The sequence below is a fragment of the Panulirus ornatus genome, chromosome 50, assembly GCF_036320965.1.
Source record: "Panulirus ornatus isolate Po-2019 chromosome 50, ASM3632096v1, whole genome shotgun sequence".
Taxonomy (NCBI): domain Eukaryota; kingdom Metazoa; phylum Arthropoda; class Malacostraca; order Decapoda; family Palinuridae; genus Panulirus; species Panulirus ornatus.
The window spans coordinates 26,348,256-26,365,585 of NC_092273.1; the positions used below are offsets into that span (position 1 = coordinate 26,348,256).

Below are 17,330 nucleotides of genomic sequence, written 5' to 3' on the forward strand. Positions count from 1 at the left end.
GCGAGACGAAACCCCACGGTGGGGGGGGGGGGACCAAACCCCCCCCACCGTAACTTGAGCCCGCATTAATTACCATGAATAATCGCCTTCATTAACGCCAATAACAATTTTGTGGACAGTGAACATTTTGCCCCAAACTTTCCCACACACGAAAAAAGAAATGGATTTTCGACATTCCAACAACGTCTGACCTTTGCAAGAAAAATCGTTAACTTGGATTTTAACTTGGAATTTAACTTGGAATATCAGTTGGAATCTAACTTGGAATATCAGTTGGAATATAATTTGGAATTTTAGCATGCAATATATCTTGGAATTTGACTTGAAATATAACTTAGAATTTACCTTGAAATTTAACTTGGAATGTAACTTGGAATTTCACTTGGGATTCTAACTTGGAATTTCACTTGGGATTCTAACTTGGGATTCAACTTGGAATTCTAACTTGGAATTCAACTTGGAATTCTAACTTGGAATTCAACTTGGAATTCTAACTTGGAATTCAACTTGGAATTCTAACTTGGAATTCAACTTGGAATTCTAACTTGAAATTCAGCTTGGGTTTCTAACTTGGAATTCAACTTGGAATCTAACTTGGAATTCAACTTGAAATTTTAACTTGAAATTCAACTTGAAATTTCATTTTGAAATTCAACTTGGAATTTCAACTTGGAATGCAACTTGGAATTTTAACTTGGAATTCAACTTGGAATATGACTTGGAATATGACTTGGAATATAACTTGCAATATGACTTGGAATATAACTTGGAATATGACTTGGAACATAAATTGGAATATGGGGGGGGGGGGTTAAAACTCCACGGACTCCCCCCCCCACCCACCCCTCCACCAACCCCCTTTTTTTTCCTTTTTCCTCCAGCTGACCTTGCAGGTCTAACGCTGCGCTGCTTCCAGTAGCGGGGGAAACGGAGTTCTTTGGACGGGACTGTGGGCCCCTTCTGAAGGTGATGGTGAGGTAGGATAGTGACAAAAGACAACCCTGGCGAGAGTGAACATGACAAGGAAGATGACGACCACAGAACAAGTTTACCTAAACTGACCAATGGTAGTAAACTGTTTACATTAGATATGCGTGGAAGGGTTAGGGTAAACCATCTTAAGATATCTGAAGTGATGACCCGTAAACCTTCTGATAAGAGATAACAGAAAATAGTAAACCGAAACGTATGGACTGTAAACTCTCTCACTCAAAGTAAACTGGTGATGACTTTCGGCAACTCTTGTTAAATGATGTCAGATGACTGTAAACCTCTACGTAAACTAATGACTGATAGGTAAACACGTAGACAACCAATGTAAATCAATTGCCGAATACTTGTAAACTGACTACATCCAAAGTAAACTAAGGTGATATATACCTCGCCACAGGTAAATGACCCTCGACATAGGTAAACCTATCCAGGACTTGGGTAAACTTAGCCACGACACAGGTAAACTAACCAACGACAGAGGTAAACTGACCCAAGACACAGGTAAACTAACCCAGGAGAGAGGTAAACCGACCCACGACAGAAGTAAACTAACCCAAGACACAGGTAAATTGACCCACAATAGAGGTAATCTAACCCACAACAGAAGTAAACTGACCCACGACACAGGTAAACTGACCAACGACAGAGGTAAACCAACCCAAGACACAGGTAAACTAACCCACGACAGAGGTAAACTAACCCAAGACACAGTTAAACTAGCCCACGACAGGGTAAACTGACCCACGACAGAAGTAAACTAACCCAAGACACAGGTAAACTGACCAACGACAGAGGTAAACCAACCCAAGACATAGGTAAACTGACCCACGACAGAGGTAAACTAACCCAAGAAACAGGTAAACTAACCCACAATAGAGGTAATCTAACCCAAGACACAGGTAAACTGACCCACGACAGAAGTAAACTAACCCAAGACCCAGGTAAACTGACCCACAATAGAGGTAATCTAACCCACGACACAGGTAATCTGACCAACGACAGAGGTAAACTAAACCAAGACACAGGTAAACTGACCCACGACAGAGGTAAACTGACCCACGACAGAAGTAAACTAACCCAAGACACAGGTATACTCACCCACGACAGAGGTAAACTGACCCACGATAGAAGTAAACTAACCCAAGACACAGGTAAACTGACCAACGACAGAAGTAAACTAACCCAAGACACAGGTAAACTGACCAACGACAGAAGTAAACTAACCCAAGACACAGGTAAACTAACCCAAGACACAGGTAAACTGACCCACGACAGAGGTAAACTGACCCACGACGGAAGTAAACTGACCCACGACAGAAGTAAACTGACCCACGACAGAAGTAAACTAACCCAAGACACAGGTAAACTGACCAACGACAGAAGTAAACTAACCCAAGACACAGGTAAACTGACCAACGACAGAAATAAACTAACCCAAGACACAGGTAAACTAACCCAAGACACAGGTAAACTGACCCACGACAGAGGTAAACTAACCCGCGACAGGAGTAAACTAACCCAAGACACAGGTAAACTGACCCACGACACAGTGTGTCCGTCCTAGCAAGAGATGATCTCACACTAGGGTCACCTTCTTCCACCAACACTAATTGATCAATTAGACGAGGCAAGGGAAGGTGATCTCGTTAGCACATGGTATGGGGGTCGATAAATCAACAAATCATTCCTTAAAATTACGACAAACAAACAAACAATTATCTCCACAAACTATCAAAAGACAAAAGCCCATTTAATGAGCCATTTATCAATATGTTTATCATTTACTTCAGTTATCTACACACGATGGCGAAGGCTAATTTCACGTACCTACTAAGAAAGTGTTTCTTATTTATCACAGATGAAGTTCTTGAACAAGCTCGGCCCGGCTTATTGGCCCGGGGGGGGCCAGGCCAAGTTCAGGGCGATGGCGATCCGGCCAAATGGAAGCTGAGAGTGGCCAAGCTCAGTGTGTGTGTGTGTGAGTGTGGAATTGGCCAAGCGAAGTATGTGTGTGTATATGTGTGTGTGTGTGTGTTGGGCTGTGGAGTGGGCCAGGCGTGTGTGTTTGCGTGTGTGTGTGTGTGTGTGTGTGTTTGTGTGTGTTGGTCGTGGATTTGGCCAGGTTCCGTGTGTGAGGATCACAGGATCAGCTTCATCTGGCCGGTGGGACTGAGTGCCTTGGCCCGGCTGGCCCAGGGGCGTCGTAAGCTCTCAGCGGCTCCTGCAGGAGGAGGAGAAGAAGAAGAAGGAGGAGGAGGAGGAGGAGGAGGAGGCAGCATCATTATTCTCGGCCGTTGTCTGTCTCTCTCTGTCTCTCTCCTGCCGGCGGCGCTGACGAAGTGGCTGACGAGGTAGGCGACGCTGACGAAGTGGCTGACGAGGTAGGCGACGCTGACGAAGTGGCTGACGAGGTCCTCTAGCGGTGTTGGGGATTATGAGGGAGTGTTGGCGCTGTTGAGGGGCGGCGAGGCTTCCCTCTCCCTCTCTCTCTCTCTCTCCTACACACCTGTTGGAAGGTATTCACCAACACACCTGTAACACCTGCACCACAGGTGGGACTGTACCATGAATGGTCGTTCAACCCATTCCAGTACGACCCTTGTGTCTCAAAACGACCCCCCCTTTCTTGCGTGCGACGGCACGACCTCCCTCTTTGGGAAAAAAGTGAGAGGGTACGACCCTTGGGACGAAAGGGGCTAGACCAGCACGACCAAAGGGTACGACCCTTGGGTGGAAAGGGGTTAAACCAGCACGACCAAAGGGTAGGACCCTTGGGTGGAGAGGGCTAAGTCCAACACGACCAATGGGGTCGCACCGTCGTGACGAAAGAGGTCGTACCGTCGTACTACAGAAAAAGAGGGGGTCGTGCCGTCGTGCACAAGGGATATATATGTATATATATATATATATATATATATATATATATATATATATATATATATATATATATATATATGGATTTGTATATATATATGGATATTTTTTTTCTTTTTTTTTTGCCGCTGTCTCCCGCGTTTGCGAGGTAGCGCAAGGAAACAGACGAAAGAAATGGCCCAACCCACCCCCATACACATGTATATACATACGTCCACACACGCAAATAAACATACCTACACAGCTTTCCATGGTTTACCCCAGACCCTTCACATGCCCTGATTCAATCCACTGACAGCACGTCAAACCCGGTATACCACATCGATCCAATTCACTCTATTCCTTGCCCTCCTTTCACCCTCCTGCATGTTCAGGCCCCGATCACACAAAATCTTTTTCACTCCATCTTTCCACCTCCAATTTGGTCTCCCACTTCTCCTCGTTCCCTCCACCTCCGACACATATATCCTCTTGGTCAATCTTTCCTCACTCATTCTCTCCATGTGCCCAAACCATTTCAAAACACCCTCTTCTGCTCTCTCAACCACGCTCTTTTTATTTCCACACATCTCTCTTACCCTTACGTTACTTACTCGATCAAACCACCTCACACCACACATTGTCCTCAAACATCTCATTTCCAGCACATCCACCCTCCTGCGCACAACTCTATCCATAGCCCACGCCTCGCAACCATACAACATTGTTGGAACCACTATTCCTTCAAACATACCCATTTTTGCTTTCCGAGATAATGTTCTCGACTTCCAAACATTCTTCAAGGCTCCCAGGATTTTCGCCCCCTCCCCCACCCTATGATCCACTTCCGCTTCCATGGTTCCATCCGCTGCCAGATCCACTCCCAGATATCTAAAACACTTTACTTCCTCCAGTTTTTCTCCATTCAAACTTACCTCCCAATTGACTTGACCCTCAACCCTACTGTACCTAATAACCTTGCTCTTATTCACATTTACTCTCAACTTTCTTCTTTCACACACTTTACCAAACTCAGTCACCAGCTTCTGCAGTTTCTCACATGAATCAGTCACCAGCGCTGTATCATCAGCGAACAACAACTGACTCACTTCCCAGGCTCTCTCATCCACAACAGACTTCATACTTGCCCCTCTTTCCAAAACTCTTGCATTCACCTCCCTAACAACCCCATCCATAAACAAATTAAACAACCATGGAGACATCACACACCCCTGCCGCAAACCTACATTCACTGAGAACCAATCACTTTCCTCTCTTCCTACACGTACACATGCCTTAATTCTTTTTTTTTATTATACTTTGTCGCTGTCTCCCGCGTTTGCGAGGTAGCGCAAGGAAACAGACGAAAGAAATGGCCCAACCCCCCCCATACACATGCATATACATACGTCCACGCACGCAAATATACATACCTACACATGCCTTACATCCTCGATAAAAACTTTTCACTGCTTCTAACAACTTGCCTCCCACACCATATATTCTTAATACCTTCCACAGAGCATCTCTATCAACTCTATCATATGCCTTCTCCAGATCCATAAATGCTACATACAAATCCATTTGCTTTTCTAAGTGTTTCTCACATACATTCTTCAAAGCAAATACCTGATCCACACATCCTCTACCACTTCTGAAACCACACTGCTCTTCCCCAATCTGATGCTCTGTACATGCCTTCACCCTCTCAATCAATACCTTCCCATATAATATATATATGGATATATATATATATATATATATATATATATATATACATATATATATATATATATATATATATATATATATATATATATATATATATATATATATATATATGGATTTGTATGCAGCATTTATGGATCTGGAGAAGGCATATGATAGAGTTGATAGAGATGCTCTGTGGAAGGTATTAAGAATATATGGTGTAGGAGGCAAGTTGTTAGAAGCAGTGAAAAGTTTTTATCGAGGATGTAAGGCATGTGTACGTGTAGGAAGAGAGGAAAGTAATTGGTTCTCAGTGAATGTAGGTTTGCGGCAGGGGTGTGTGATGTCTCCATGGTTGTTTAATTTGTTTATGGATGGGGTTGTTAGGGAGGTGAATGCAAGAGTTTTGGAAAGAGGGGCAAGTATGAAGTCTGTTGTGGATGAGAGAGCTTGGGAAGTGAGTCAGTTGTTGTTCGCTGATGATACAGCGCTGGTGGCTGATTCATGTGAGAAACTGCAGAAGCTGGTGACTGGGTTTGGTAAAGAGTGTGAAAGAAGAAAGTTAAGAGTAAATGTGAATAAGAGCAAGGTTATTAGGTACAGTAGGGTTGAGGGTCAAGTCAATTGGGAGGTAAGTTTGAATGGAGAAAAACTGGAGGAAGTAAAGTGTTTTAGATATCTGGGAGTGGATCTGGCAGCGGATGGAACCATGGAAGCGGAAGTGAATCATAAGGTTGGGGAGGGGACGAAAATCCTGGGAGCCTTGAAGAATGTTTGGAAGTCGAGAGCATTATCTCGGAAAGCAAAAATGGGTATGTTTGAAGGAACAGTGGTTCCAACAATGTTGTATGGTTGCGAGGCGTGGGCTATGGATAGAGTTGTGCGCAGGAGGGTGGATGTGCTGGAAATGAGATGTTTGAGGACAATGTGTGGTGTGAGGTGGTTTGATCGAGTAAGTAATGTAAGGGTAAGAGAGATGTGTGGAAATAAAAAGAGCGTGGTTGAGAGAGCAGAAGAGGGTGTTTTGAAATGGTTTGGGCACATGGAGAGAATGAGTGAGGAAAGATTGACCAAAAGGATATATGTGTCGGAGGTGGAGGGAACGAGGAGAAGTGGGAGACCAAACTGGAGGTGGAAAGATGGAGTGAAAAAGATTTTGAGTGATCGGGGCCTGAACATGCAGGAGGGTGAAAGGCGGGCAAGGATTAGAGTGAATTGGATCGATGTGGTATACCGGGGTTGACGTGCTGTCAGTGGATTGAATCAGGGCATGTGAAGCGTCTGGGGTAAACCATGGAAAGTTGTGTGGAGCCTGGATGTGGAAAGGGAGCTGTGGTTTCGGGCATTATTGCATGACAGCTAGAGACTGAGTGTGAACGAATGGGGCCTTTGTTGTCTTTTCCTAGCGCTACCTCGCACACATGAGGGGGGAGGGGGATGGTATTCCATGTGTGGCGAGGTGGCGATGGGAATGAATAGAGGCAGACAGTGTGAATTGTGTGCATGGGTATATATGTGTGTGTCTGTGTGTGTATATATATGTGTACATTGAGATGTATAGGTATGTATATTTGCGTGTGTGGACGTGTATGTATATACATGTGTATGGGGGTGGGGTGGGCCATTTTCTTTCGTCTGTTTCCTTGCGCTACCTCGCAAACGCGGGAGACAGCGACAAAGCAAAATAATAACAAAAAATATATATATAATTCATTAGAGAAGTGAATGGAAAAAAATGTGTCATACATCCCTTGTCCATACCTAACTGTCATACCAACATCATTAGCTCTTAATGACACGCCCATGACACATATGACAAACACACACAAGCAAACCATGGTCGAGAGGCCAACATAAACAACCACTTCACCGCTCGTTAACAACAAGCGCTCGTCCACGACCCCGACAGTAAGGGCGTCTTTCCCACGCGCGTGTCATGATGTATCGAGACGCAACAGACACACCCCCCCCACCCTCCTCTCCGCAGTGGATCACTACAGTGGGGTTAATAATGCCAGTGGTGTGGCTGGCCGAGGGGGGAAGGGTGTGTGTGTGGGGGAGTGGAACGACTCGCTGGGGGTGGAGGAGAGAGAGAGAGAGAGAGAGAGAGAGAGAGAGAGAGAGAGAGAGAGAGAGAGAGAGAGAGAGAGGTGGGGGTGTATGGTGAAGTGTGGAACATCTACAGGTGTTTGGTGGGACACACCACCTTCAGGTGTTTGGTGGGACAACAACACCTGCAGGTGTTTGGTGGGGACACACCACCTTCAGGTGTTTGGTGGTGGGACAACACCTTCAGGTGTTTGGTGGGGGGACAACACCTTCAGGTGTTTGGTGGGGGGACAACACCTGCACAGGCTGACAACAGAGACGGGGGCATGAATCATTCAGGGTTCTGCAGTGGAACTCCTGCCACAGTGGTAAGATCACAGACGTTTGCTTCTTCCACTGGCTAATACCTCCGTACATACGCTTCAGCTCAGCCAACACGTACGTACATACGCTTCATCTCAGCCAACACGTACGTACATACGCTTTAGCTCAGCCAACACGTACGTATATACGCTTCAGCTCAGCCAACACGTACGTACATACGCTTCAACTCAGCCAACAATAGTCGAAGGAGTCATATACAAAATCTACACATAAGACTTTTACATTGCTGGGTATGACCATATTGTCTTGTTGATATGGCATACCTCTGGTATAACCACATGCCTGCTGATGGTATAGCCTCAAGCCTCTATCATATCTATAGAACTGCTGATATAACCTCAAACTTCTCGTAGTAGTATAACCATATTCCTGCTGGTATAACCTAACCTAACCTAACCTAACCTAACCTAACCTAACCTCTCGTACAAGCATATTCCCTAAGGCCACGAATAACTCTCTCTCTTTCTCTCTCTCTCTCTCTCTCTCTCTCTCTCTCTCTCTCTCTCTCTCTCTCTCCCTCCCTCCTTGGCCGTCGTGCACGAGCAGACAGGACACACGGAAGGACTGGGATAACAGAAGACCACAGGGTTGGGCGATCAAGATATTTCGGGGGTCCTGTGTCTCGCCACGTCAATAAAATCAATAGTTCCACACACACACACATTCCCCTCTCCCATTCCTCTCCCATCCCACCAGCACCTCCCTCCCTCACCCTCTCCCTCACCCTGAGGCAGGCGATCACGCCACCTTCACCTTCTCCGGGCGAGGCTGCTGCTCACCCCCCCAACAGGTGAACATAGAGGGTTAAAGAAGGAATCATATACTTTTGCCAAAGTCCGGAGTCAACCACAGAGGATCGGATCATTCGAAGACGAGGCGTTCGGATCGAGACTGTGAGGGCTTCACGGATTCACCTGATCGAAGCACAAGGGCTCGAGTTCTGAGCCCGAGTCGTCTCGAATCTCTTGAAGGACACGGAGTGGTTTCTCCGAGGAGGGAGTGCACTCTCAGGGGTCAGCCTCTGTTCTCTATCTTTCCGACCCCAGAGAGTATCTCATTAGGTACGTAATGAATCTCTGGGGGGACGGAAGAATGATACCGACTGCTGTGAGGAGAGACAGTCATCAATGAAGCTTCGTGTTCGAAGGTTCAGTCGTCACTGAGACTTTGAAGCTTCCACACCAGGTCACACCATGACCAGCCAGGCCACTCCTGGACCAGCCAGGTCACACCATGACCAGCCAGGTCACACAAGGACCAGCCAGGCCACTCCTGGACCAGCCAGGTCACACCAGGACCAGCCAGGTCACACAAGGACCAGCCAGGCCACTCCTGGACCAGCCAGGTCACACCATGACCAACCAGGTCACTCCAGGACCAGCCAGGTCACTCCAGGACCAGCCGGGTCACACAAGAACCAGCCAAGTCACACCAGGACCAGCCAGGTCACACAAGGACCAGCCGGGTCACACAAGGACCAGTCAGGTCACACCAGGACCAGCCGGGTCACACAAGGACCAGCCAGGTCACAACATGACCAGCCAGGTCACACCATGACCAGCCAGGTCACACCAGGACCAGGTCACTGCAGGAGTAAATATGAACCCACCAGCTCCAGCATTTAGCTCAAACCCACCAACCACACCCGACTACACCTGTCTTAATGAACCCACCACACATCACCCACCATCAGCCAAGGACCCAGGACGGACACCATGATCTCCAGCAGCCCACCACACAACCTAGAACCCACCGTGCACACTCATCCGTCAACTCTCGCCCACTCAGCCCACCCTCTGTGTCTCCAGCCAGCAGAACTGATGACAGAGGTATTATTGGATATCAAAGAAGGGGGTTGGGGGTGAATATGAATGGAGGGGTAGTGTGGAGGGGAGGTGAGGAGGGGTTATGTGGAGCGGTAGTATGGAGGGGTAGTGTGGGGGAGGGTAGTGTGAAGTGGTTATGTGGAGGGGTAGTGTGAAGGAGTAGTGTGAAGGGGTTATGTGGAACGGTAGTGTGGAGAGGTAGTGTGGAGGCGTAGTGTAGAGGGGTAGTGTGGAGGGGTAGTGTGAAGGGGTAATGTGGAGGGGTAGTGTGAAGTGGTTATGTGGAGGGGTAGTGTGAAGTGGTTATGTGGAGGGGTAGTGTGGAGGGGTAGTGTGGAGGGGTAGTGTGAAGTGGCTATGTGGAGAGGTAGTGTGGAGGGGTAGTGTGGAGGGGTAGTGTGGAGGGGTAGTGTGAAGTGGCTATGTGGAGGGGTTATGTGGAGGGGTAATGTGAAGTGGTTAAGTGGAGGGGTAGTGTGGAGGGGTAGTGTGGAGGGGTAGTGTGGAAGGGAAGTGTGAAGTGGTTATGTGGAGGGGTAGTGTGGAGGGGTAGTGTGGAGGGGTAGTGTGGAGTGGTAGTGTGGAGGGGTAGTGTGGAGGGGTAGTGTGGAGGGGTAGTGTGGAGGGGTAGTGCCTTGAAAAACCTTCTTCATGAGGACGTGGAGTACCATTATCGAACCAGCTCATTAACATTGACTGACGAGAATATAACAATGATAAATAAATGAATAAATAGATAAGTGAATAAATGAATAATCAGATGAGTGAATAAATGAATGAATAGATGAGTGAATAAATGAATAAATAGGTGAGAGAATAAATCAATCACTCAGGAGAACGAATAGGAAGTCTTTAGCGTTTGGTGATGACTGGTCGACGCTGAAAGTTTGAAGTGAGTTGTGTGTCCTTGGCATTTATACACACACACACACACACACACACACACACACACACACACACAGAGACGCTGGACTGGAAGCCTCAACGGTGTTGGGAAATTCCTATAAAGACGGTATTGAAAACACGGAGGGAGCCCCTCCTACATTAACACCACCCCCCATGTTTGCTCACCCGAGACACTTTGACCCTCAAGCATGAACTTACGACCCTCGAGCACGACGGCACGACCCTTGAGCACGAAGGTACGACCCTTGAGCACGACGGTACGACCCTCGAGCACGGCGGTACGACCCTTGAGCACGACGGTACGACCCGTTAGCACGACGGTTCTTATACTACATTTACGTTGTTTAAGTCAAACAGAAAGATCCTTACCAGTCTGCCCAACATACAGCGTATCACAATTTCTACATGGTAAGGATCTTTCTGTTCGACTTAAGCCACGTAAATATAGTATAAGAACGAGACAAGAGTCAAGTGCCTTGTTTAATCACGTTAAAAACTATCATCATTGTATTGACTGGAGTAATGCCATCTCGGTTATTAACTCCCAACTCTTTTACCACGAGAAATATCACTGAACCTTCTGCTATGAAATACACAAAGAATTGTGGCATTGATATCAGAGAAGGGAGGATGAGGTATCACAACGGTTCATCCTCGAGTGGATGATCTCCACATACACACACAAACAGTGGGAAGCAGCAGCCTGGCACAAGCGTTGGGATACGAGCCCCCTGTGGCTGGGGTCACACATGGACGAGTCGCGAGAGCAATACAAAAATACTTGTACAGAAGAGAGAGAGAGAGAGAGAGAGAGAGAGAGAGAGAGAGAGAGAGAGAGAGAGAGAGAGAGAGAGAGAGAGAGAGAGAGAGAGAGAGAGGAGTGTGTGTGTGTGTGTGTGTGTGTGTGTGTGTGTGTGTGTGTGTGTGTGTGTGTGCGTGTGTGTGTGCAGCAACCCTCACTGCGGACAGAATGGGAGGAGGTGAAGCCTGAAGAATTGATGAGACGGAAGGTCTTCGATTGCAGTGCCGCCGCTAATAAGGAGTTGGACGAGAAACCGCCTCATTTGAGAGGGAAGCGCTCCTCACAAGGGAGGGTAAGAAGAAACCCGCTTGGAGATATGGAAAAGCTGCTCACCAGGAAAAATAATTGATGCATCCGTACAATACTCCCAGCTTCTGGGAGGCAGAGTTTCTGATGATGATTATGTGGGCGTCTCGAGGACAGAGTGGAGGATATGGTAATGTCCAATTTGTTTGGGTCATGATAGGTCTAAACTTTGGTGTTTTGGAAATGGACTGGGGAAAGCGATTGACACTTGAAGAGATATAGGGAGAATTAAACCAGCTCACTGCTTCCCCATCCCGAAGTACTGCATAAGTTGGCTCAAACTGCGAGAGAAAGATAAGTTCAGTTCGAGAAAGAGAAAAACTGTCAGAATGTGGAAGAGGGCAAGTGAAAGTGAGTTGAGCTGTGAAAATGGAATCGTCAGCGCAAAAGTGAATAGGGTTACGAACAGAGAGAAAACTATCTATGGAGAGTAAAAGGAGAGTAGGTGACAGGGCAGAACCGTGGGGACACCATTAATGACGAGATAACAGGAGAAAGTCGCACCGTCTCTGGCTGTCCCGATGCTGTAGGAACTACAGGAACGGAACGGCCAGAGAGGAATGCATCAGGGAATAGAGAGAGAATCAGAAAAACCAAAGGCAAGAAATCTATGAAGGAAAAACTAGTGTCACACCCGGCCATATGCTTCGCAAACGTCGAGCGCCGCCACAAAAGGGTGTCCAAAACCCATGAGAAGGAGGAGGACCAGAGGTAAGTCGCATAGGAAAGAAGGCCACCAATTAAGACTACGTGTTGTGAGGGCCACACTGGCGCTCGGTAAGGAGGGAATGGGATCAGAAATCACTGGCGAGGTGAGCCACGACGAGAACTGGAAGACTTCGACGACAGAGAGACATTGAGAGTAAAAGGGGAACGTGTGGGGTTATAGACAGAAGAAACAGACGAGCAAGGATCAGCGATCGTTGCCAGATAGAACATCGAGAGGTTATGTTATCTGGGCCAAACGCCTGACCCACTTGGCGCTGGGGGAGGGGAGTTCGCGGAAGACCCCGGCGTGAGGAGGATACACGAAGTGCTTCGAAGTCACAAACACCCACAAAGTACGTACCCAGAGCCAGAGTAAACATCCCTCGATCGACGTGTTACGAGTCCTGCACCTGTCGACCTTGAGAGAGAGAGAGAGCTGGACGCTTGTGTAACACTACAATTCTCTGTAACAGTGAGGGGTGTAACACTCAGTCGTCCATGTGGCGTCACAGTTCTCGGTCGTGCTATTCGTAACGTTACACTGTGTTCAGAAACCGTCCGCTTCGCTGGATGTGAAGCTTGGTGATCGCATCATTCACCTGTCAACCAGACTTGTAAGTAGACCAGACAGACAGACGCAAAGATGGCGGACCAGCCAGACACAGACACAGACACAGCACCGACCATTCTCACCACCACAGCGTCTTCACCATATACCCGCACGGGAGGTGGGGGTGACCATAGCCTTACCCTATCCAGCGGAAACAAATGACGTAGCCAAAGTCAATCAGGTCCAACAACGACCCACATCTATGACGCCGTTCGCTATCAACAATGGAAAACGACATCTCTTTTGTGTCTTTAACGAGCGTGTATATGTAAATTACCTGATGGACAGGGAGTCATGAATACACGCTGACAATCACGCGATCAAGGGAGCATAAATCACGAAACTGAAGATGTTGACGAAAGGACATATTCTCCCTGGAAATATTACCGAGGGAGAAACATATGGATTCTCAGCCTTCCTTCACTCCCTCTATTGGTTCTTTCTTGAGTGCGACTTCACCCTTAAGTAACACTTGAAGGCCCTGTCTTTTTCTTCTACCGTCCAATTCTCCAGCATCACCAGTCTGTCCATCAGCTTCTCTTCTGTATCAAACATGCTTTCCCCTCACATCTCCCTGAACTGTCTCAATTCCCTCAAACGCCCTACTGTCTCATCTAATTTCCTTCCTAAACGCCCTACTGTCTAATCTACTTTCCTTCCTAAAAAAAACCACGAACGCTAATGCCTTTGATGACATCACATTCCCGTGTTCTAATTACTGTCCCATGAAGAGACTAATGAACATTGTGTATCTATCCTCTCTCTCTCTCTGCCTCTCTCTCTCTCACTTTCTCTCAGGGACCCGCTCGTTTGTTCTCTTGAGATAGATATGAATAATACCATCTTGGAAATTCACTCCAGCATATTTACAGACCGGGGTCCCCCCCCCCCACACACACACACACACACACACACACAGGAGCTCCTACCCTGTTACGTCACCATCATCATTCCACGACCTACACAAAACTCGACTACAATTTCGCAAAAAAACTGCGCGCGAGGGGTTCTCCCCCCTCTCCCTCTCTCTCTCCCACACTCCGGGGACGCGAAAGTACCCTGTCAATATTCCACACAATATCGAAGACAGAGGAAATGATTTACACGCTTGTTAAACCCCCTTTAAAACAGTATCACATCCGCTTTTAAAACCTCCCTTAAAGCAGTCTGACATTCGCTTTCAAAGCCCTCTTAATCCAGTTTGACGTTCGCTTTCAACTCCCCGCTTTTAAAAGCAGTATGACATCCGCTTTGAACTCGACCGTGTCAAGCGGCACGGCTGGTCATCAAAGCGTCCTTGCTTGGCGAGCGACCAGGCCTAGACTCGGCAGCGAAGACCAGAGAAGGGAGGGAAACAGGGCTCTTGTCCTCTCACTAACCCCTGACTTTACTCCCAAAACATTCCCAAACCACTCTTCCCTTTTACGCTTGAGCTTCGTTTCACTCAGAGCCAAAACATCCAGGTTCCTTTCCTCAAACATACTACCTATCTCTCCCTTTTTTTCTCATCTTCGAAACAAAGACTGTCATTCAACTGTTGATATGCAGGCCATTTTGACCAAGGTGTAAGGGGGGATGGGCGGGGGCAAAGGCCCAGTGGGTGTAAGGGGCTTAGGAGATATACATACTGTTGGCGAGAGGATGAGAGAGAGAGAGAGAGAGAGAGAGAGAGAGAGAGAGAGAGAGAGAGAGAGAGAGAGAGAGAGAGAGAGAGAGAGACTGACTCCAGAGTGCGATCGTCAAAGCCCCTGGGAGACAACCGAAATATTTCCTCAACCAGGTTTCCCCATCTCGTGTGTATGTTTCGTTATCCGTGGCTGCTCAAGCGTTCGGCGCTGGGGGTGGGGTCGAGGTGGAGGTGGGGGGACACACGTCCGTCGTGCGAGGAGGAGGAGGGAGGGAGGGGACGTCCTGACGTTCCTGACGTCAGGGAATCGTCAGGAGTCAGTCATGAGGGCAGGGAGGGAGGGTAGGAGGGAAGGGAGGGAGGGCACTGATGCCTCACCCTCCCCCTCAGAAGGACACCCCTTTCCTACCCTTTGAACGCTTCCCCTTTTCCAGACTCTGTCTCCGACCTTTTCGTCGCTCCAGCGTATCGACCATTTCGGACCGAGGGGGCGGGGGTGCAATGTAGGGCAATGGGAGACGTGTGTTCTCTCTCACTGGGCCTCGTGCTCCTGAAGGAGGGTGTGCCAAGGTGAGCAGGTGCAGGAGGAGGAGGAGGGAGAGGCGACCCTTGGTTGTAGTCTGAGAGGCGTGCGTAAACCATATACAGGGCGTTGATTGTTCCTGCCACACACACTGTGATTTATCCTGAAGGAGGCGTATCTACAGGAAAGGGGTGCGTTTCTAACCATGGGGCGCATGGGCCATGGGCCATTCTTTCGTCTGTTTCCTTGCGCTACCTCGTTAACGCGGGAGACAGCGACAAAGCAAAATAAATAAAAATAAATGAAATGATATTGATAAGGATCATAATTGAGCGCAAAATCAAGATATTCCCATGAGTCCACGGGGAAAATGAAACACGATTCGTTCCCAAGTGCACTTTCGTGTAATAATCACACCATCAGGGGAGACACAAGAGAGAAATGTAACAGTCAGTTGATATACAACGAGGAGACGTAGCTAGGACGCCATCTGGCAAACAAGTGTGTGTGTGTGTGTGTGTGTGTGTGTCTGTGGTAATGTAATGGTTTACGTTGTCTGCAGAGCGCAATGGAAGGTGAACAGGGAGACGATGCATCTCTGGTTACAAGATGTATCTACGTCACATATATCTGGCAGATAATTTGTACACCCGTCACGGATTGAGGCGTGGCTGGCGGAGGGCCTGCCAGGCAGACGACCCACTGCTGGCTAGCTGGGGAGGGTCGTGTGGCTGGCTGGCTGGGGTCGTGTGGCTGGCTGGCTGGGGTCGTGTGGCTGCCCACCCAGCTGGGAGGCCTACCAACCTGTGTGGGTCGGGTGACTGTCACCCACTCCCTCCCTCTCTCTCTCTCCCCATTTGAACTTCCACTTATCTCCCCCACCTTCCCTGTACGACCCTATCCCTCCCCCTCCCTCAAACACCACCTCCCCTCTCCCATCCTCTCACACTGCTCTCCTTCTCCTCTTCCTCCTCCACTCACTAGTGGACTAGTTGTCTAATCCTGGCCCTCCAAACACCTTCCCATGGCCCAGAATCCCTCCATGGCCCTCCAAACACCTTCCCATGGCCCAGCAGCCCTCCATGGCCCTCCAAACAACTTCCCATGGCCCAGAATCCCTCCATGGCCCTCTAAGCACCTTCCCATGGCCTAGCACCCCTCCAAGGCCCTTCTATATACCCCATCCTGGCCCTCCAAACACCTTCACGTAGCCCAGCATTCCTCCATGGCCTTCTATATACCACACCTTGACCCTCCAAACATCTTCCCATGGCCCAGAATCCCTCCATGGCCCTCCAAACACCTTTCCATGGCCCAGAATCCCTCCATGGCCCTCCAAACACCTTCCCATGGCCCAGAATCCCTCCATGGCCCTCCAAACACCTTCCCATGGCCCAGAATCCCTGCATGGCCCTCTAAGCACCTTCCCATGGCCCAGAATCCCTCCATTGCCCTCTAAACACCTTCCCATGGCCTTGAATCCCTCCATGGCCCTCCAAACACCTTCCCATGGCCCAGAATCCCTCCATGGCCCTCCAAACACCTTCCCATGGCCCAGCATCCCTCCATGGCCCTCCAAACACCTTCCCATGGCCCAGCATCCCTCCATGGCCCTCCAAACACCTTCCCATGGCCCAACATCCCTCCATGGCCCTCCAAACACCTTCCCATGGCCCTTACACATACCGAGCCTGGACCTGTTCGCAACTCTATTCAAGATGAATGAATATGGACACGATCAGACATACGCATTACGACGAGCTCTCTCTCTCTCTCTCTCTCTCTCTCTCTCTCTCTCTCTCTCTCTCTCTCTCTCTCTGTTCACCCATTCCGTCTCCACCTCCGTTCTAAAACCGTGTACTTCTGTTCTCCCCTTTCCTTCCAATTAAGTCTAGACAACAAACCACTTCCATCCAACTCCATTTTTTGTTTTGTTTTAGCAGCTCTCTCTCTCTCTCTCTCTCTCTCTCTCTCTCTCTCTCTCTCTCTCTCTCTCTCTCTCTCTCTTTCTCTCTCTCTCTCTTCCGTCATGC

The 17,330-nt window shown here is 48.4% G+C and overlaps 1 protein-coding gene across 1 annotated transcript in view; it reads right to left on the reverse strand.

The window, feature by feature from the left end:
- SLO2 (slowpoke 2) overlaps nucleotides 1–17,330 on the reverse strand; it is a 1,142,188-nt gene that overhangs the window by 934,175 nt on the left and 190,683 nt on the right. The window contains 1 exon segment of the mRNA XM_071691568.1: nucleotides 2,821–3,499. The gene's annotated coding sequence lies outside the window, so the exon portion shown is untranslated.